A 5,000-nucleotide genomic window follows, 5' to 3' on the forward strand; every position below is an offset into this window, starting at 1 on the left:
AACCCATGTTGTCCCCTAACCTAACCCATGTTGTCCCCTAACCTAACCCATGTTGTCCCCTAACCTAACCCATGTTGTCCCCTAACCTAACCCATGTTGTCCCCTAACCTAACCCATGTTGTCCCCTAACCTAACCCATGTTGTCCCCTAACCTAACCCATGTTGTCCCCTAACCTAACCCATGTTGTCCCCTAACCTAACCCATGTTGTCCCCTAACCTAACCCATGTTGTCCCCTAACCTAACCCATGTTGTGCCTTAACCTAACCCATGTTGTGCCTTAACCTAACCCATGTTGTCCCCTAACCTAACCCATGTTGTCCCCTAACCTAACCCATGTTGTCCCCTAACCTAACCCACGTTGTCCGCTAACGTAACCCACGTTGTCGCCTAAACCTGCTCTGTAATTGTTATACGACTCGTTCAATTAGTGTAGTGTTGCCCACCCGCAACCCTCGCAATATAGTTCGCTACTCGCACTGCCCGCTCCCCTGTGTATCGCTTCATGTTAAACACCTTGCAAGTCTTGCTGACTTTCCACATGCTCCTGCTGTACACTGTAATGTGGATGGCAGCAGGACGTACATGCCGCCCCCCCCCCCCACCCCTCCCCACGTCCCCATGTCCCCACCTTGCCCCCTGCCTTCGCAAGCTGGTTGGTGACAAGTTTGCATGTTCAATGCCCTTCGCATGCGACGTACGCAGGCTATGTTGTGGTGCGGCCTGTGTCAACTGTCCGCTGATGTCGTACGCGTGAACCACAATCTGTACTGCACATTCGTCCTTATGTACTGAATGATACATCGTGGCACATGTGTGACCGTACAACGACTGCGCCCAAAAACGGCGGACCATACAGTGCAAATATTGTGCACGCAGCTACGTGTCGTCTCCCTATGAGAGCTGGATTGCAGTGTGGTACGCCATAGAGACGTGTGGGAGGAACGGACGCCGTGGATGGCGATCAGCATGAGCTGTCTGTTGATGTATTCGGACCTAGTCGTCTCTCCTCACACACCGTGATGGCATGGTGCACCGCGTTCCATATCTGCGACATGCTACAGAGGCCGGTTGACAGTCGTTCGAGCAATGGACATCGCATACGTACGGGGGCCACCTTCCACGTATTGTCTAGGCGTGCACATTTTGTTGCGTGTATGTGGGCAGACGTAGTGTGGCGTGACACCTGACACAGGCATGCAATAATCGTTGAAGTTGCAAATGGCGATGGACGCCTGCGTTTTCTGGTGAAGTTACGCAAATGAAGAAATGGTAACCTGTTGTGGTGCGGTTGTTCTCGCTAGGGGTGAATCGGTGATGGCGACGATAGGTTGAGGTACTAACCGGTTGTTCCAGCGATACCCACCATGCCGACGAAACTGAACGGCATCTGGGTGTGAAGCGATACGCGGCGGTGGCTGGGTGGGACCGTCCCCGGCCGGTGAGGGGGCGCCTCCCGGCGTGCTGGCCGCGCGGTGCGTGGGCGCACGCGCTACAGCCGGCTGGTGGGGGCGGCCAGTGGCAGGCGCGCCGGCCGACGGACGCGGCAGGCGTCGCAGCTGCGCGCCGGCGCACCCTGCGCGCGGCGCCGTGCGGCCAAAGTAGGTCCTCGCGGGCCCGGTGCGAAGCGCGGTGGACATCTTCAGTGTGCTGGTCCGACTGAGGACTGTGTGCGTTGAGGATGCGCCGCCGCCCGGCGCTCGGCGCCGCGACGCCGTCTGCTGCTCGGTCGCCCCAGCGGTTCTCGCTGGTGGTTTGTATCGCAGCTGTGCGGATGTGTTGGCGCGTGCGCTGTGCTGGGAGAGTTCGCTTCGGCACCCAAGTGGGGCTTTTGTCCTTCTGTGGCGCTGGCGTTGGAGCTGCCGGTCACCGTAGGTGGCGCGTGTTGTCTCCCGCCGGCAATGCCACGACAGCACGCTCCCGGGCCTCTGTCGGCAGCGGCAAGCTCAGTTGGGAGTACGGGTGGTCGCACCGAAAGCGTCTACTCGCCTAACTCCGGGCGATTGCGCCTCTCTCGAACCCGACCAAGTACTTGGGACGGCGCTGCGCGCCGCCGGGACCTGAGAGGGTTTCGAGGTGTATTGTGCAGGGGAGCTCAGCCTCCTCCTGTTTGCAGAATGATTGAGCGGACGCTTGCGTGTTCGCGCGGGCCCCCGGGACACACTCCCGGGCGGCCGGCTGCTCAGCTCTAGTTGACGCAGCTCCCTGGTTGATCCTGCCAGTAGTCATATGCTTGTCTCAAAGATTAAGCCATGCATGTCTCAGTACAAGCCGCATTAAGGTGAAACCGCGAATGGCTCATTAAATCAGTTATGGTTCCTTAGATCGTACCCACGTTACTTGGATAACTGTGGTAATTCTAGAGCTAATACATGCAAACAGAGTCCCGACCAGAGATGGAAGGGACGCTTTTATTAGATCAAAACCAATCGGTCGGCTCGTCCGGTCCGTTTGCCTTGGTGACTCTGAATAACTTTGGGCTGATCGCACGGTCCTCGTACCGGCGACGCATCTTTCAAATGTCTGCCTTATCAAATGTCGATGGTAGGTTCTGCGCCTACCATGGTTGTAACGGGTAACGGGGAATCAGGGTTCGATTCCGGAGAGGGAGCCTGAGAAACGGCTACCACATCCAAGGAAGGCAGCAGGCGCGCAAATTACCCACTCCCGGCACGGGGAGGTAGTGACGAAAAATAACGATACGGGACTCATCCGAGGCCCCGTAATCGGAATGAGTACACTTTAAATCCTTTAACGAGTATCTATTGGAGGGCAAGTCTGGTGCCAGCAGCCGCGGTAATTCCAGCTCCAATAGCGTATATTAAAGTTGTTGCGGTTAAAAAGCTCGTAGTTGGATTTGTGTCCCACGCTGTTGGTTCACCGCCCGTCGGTGTTTAACTGGCATGTATCGTGGGACGTCCTGCCGGTGGGGCGAGCTGAAGGCGTGCGACCGCCCCGTGCGTGCTCGTGCGTCCCGAGGCGGACCCCGTTGAAATCCTACCAGGGTGCTCTTTATTGAGTGTCTCGGTGGGCCGGCACGTTTACTTTGAACAAATTAGAGTGCTTAAAGCAGGCAAGCCCGCCTGAATACTGTGTGCATGGAATAATGGAATAGGACCTCGGTTCTATTTTGTTGGTTTTCGGAACCCGAGGTAATGATTAATAGGGACAGGCGGGGGCATTCGTATTGCGACGTTAGAGGTGAAATTCTTGGATCGTCGCAAGACGAACAGAAGCGAAAGCATTTGCCAAGTATGTTTTCATTAATCAAGAACGAAAGTTAGAGGTTCGAAGGCGATCAGATACCGCCCTAGTTCTAACCATAAACGATGCCAGCCAGCGATCCGCCGCAGTTCCTCCGATGACTCGGCGGGCAGCCTCCGGGAAACCAAAGCTTTTGGGTTCCGGGGGAAGTATGGTTGCAAAGCTGAAACTTAAAGGAATTGACGGAAGGGCACCACCAGGAGTGGAGCCTGCGGCTTAATTTGACTCAACACGGGAAACCTCACCAGGCCCGGACACCGGAAGGATTGACAGATTGATAGCTCTTTCTTGATTCGGTGGGTGGTGGTGCATGGCCGTTCTTAGTTGGTGGAGCGATTTGTCTGGTTAATTCCGATAACGAACGAGACTCTAGCCTGCTAACTAGTCGCGTGACATCCTTCGTGCTGTCAGCGATTACTTTTCTTCTTAGAGGGACAGGCGGCTTCTAGCCGCACGAGATTGAGCAATAACAGGTCTGTGATGCCCTTAGATGTTCTGGGCCGCACGCGCGCTACACTGAAGGAATCAGCGTGTCTTCCTAGGCCGAAAGGTCGGGGTAACCCGCTGAACCTCCTTCGTGCTAGGGATTGGGGCTTGCAATTGTTCCCCATGAACGAGGAATTCCCAGTAAGCGTGAGTCATAAGCTCGCGTTGATTACGTCCCTGCCCTTTGTACACACCGCCCGTCGCTACTACCGATTGAATGATTTAGTGAGGTCTTCGGACTGGTACGCGGCATTGACTCTGTCGTTGCCGATGCTACCGGAAAGATGACCAAACTTGATCATTTAGAGGAAGTAAAAGTCGTAACAAGGTTTCCGTAGGTGAACCTGCGGAAGGATCATTACCGACTAGACTGCATGTCTTTCGATGTGCGTGTCGTGTCGCGCAACACGCTACCTGTACGGCTCGCAGTAGCCGTGCGCCGCGTGCGGAACCACGCGTGCCTCTCAAAACTAGCGGCAATGTTGTGTGGTACGAGCGCTGAAGCGCTGGAGCGGCTGGCGTGCGGCACCTGGCGCCTGGCGCCGGTTTTGAATGACTTTCGCCCGAGTGCCTGTCCGCTCCGGTGTGGAGCCGTACGACGCCCGTCGGCCGTGAGGCCGTTGGACACAGAACGCTGGAACAGGGGCCGCCACACGCCTCACTCCCGCCTATGCGACCGTCTCGAAAGAGGCGGCGGAAACTGAGAAAAGATCACCCAGGACGGTGGATCACTCGGCTCGTGGGTCGATGAAGAACGCAGCAAATTGCGCGTCGACATGTGAACTGCAGGACACATGAACATCGACGTTTCGAACGCACATTGCGGTCCATGGATTCCGTTCCCGGGCCACGTCTGGCTGAGGGTCGGCTACGTATACTGAAGCGCGCGGCGTTTGCCCCGCTTCGCAGACCTGGGAGTGTCGCGGCCGCCTGTGGGGCCGGCCGCGTCTCCTCAAACGTGCGATGCGCGCCCGTCGCCTGGCGGTTCGCATACCGGTACTTTCTCGGTAGCGTGCACAGCCGGCTGGCGGTGTGGCGTGCGACACCTCGTACAACGACCTCAGAGCAGGCGAGACTACCCGCTGAATTTAAGCATATTACTAAGCGGAGGAAAAGAAACTAACAAGGATTCCCCCAGTAGCGGCGAGCGAACAGGGAAGAGTCCAGCACCGAACCCCGCAGGCTGCCGCCTGTCGTGGCATGTGGTGTTTGGGAGGGTCCACTACCCCGACGCCTCGCGCCGAGCCCAAG

The 5,000-nt window shown here is 56.8% G+C and overlaps 2 non-coding genes and 1 pseudogene across 2 annotated transcripts; all 3 read left to right on the top strand.

Moving 5' to 3' along the window:
* The first annotated feature begins 2,201 nt into the window (after positions 1-2,201).
* LOC124772974 lies at positions 2,202-4,110 on the top strand. Its single transcript, XR_007014424.1, has one exon. It is a non-coding gene; the product is annotated as a small subunit ribosomal RNA (ribosomal RNA).
* Positions 4,111-4,461: 351 nt separating this feature from the next.
* LOC124772660 lies at positions 4,462-4,616 on the top strand. The gene has a single exon (XR_007014128.1). It is a non-coding gene; the product is annotated as a 5.8S ribosomal RNA (ribosomal RNA).
* Positions 4,617-4,804: 188 nt separating this feature from the next.
* Positions 4,805-5,000, top strand: part of LOC124772582 — a 7,966-nt pseudogene continuing 7,770 nt past the window's right edge.

This window comes from Schistocerca piceifrons, unplaced genomic scaffold (genome assembly GCF_021461385.2).
Source record: "Schistocerca piceifrons isolate TAMUIC-IGC-003096 unplaced genomic scaffold, iqSchPice1.1 HiC_scaffold_943, whole genome shotgun sequence".
In the NCBI taxonomy this organism is placed as follows: Eukaryota; Metazoa; Arthropoda; class Insecta; order Orthoptera; family Acrididae; genus Schistocerca; species Schistocerca piceifrons.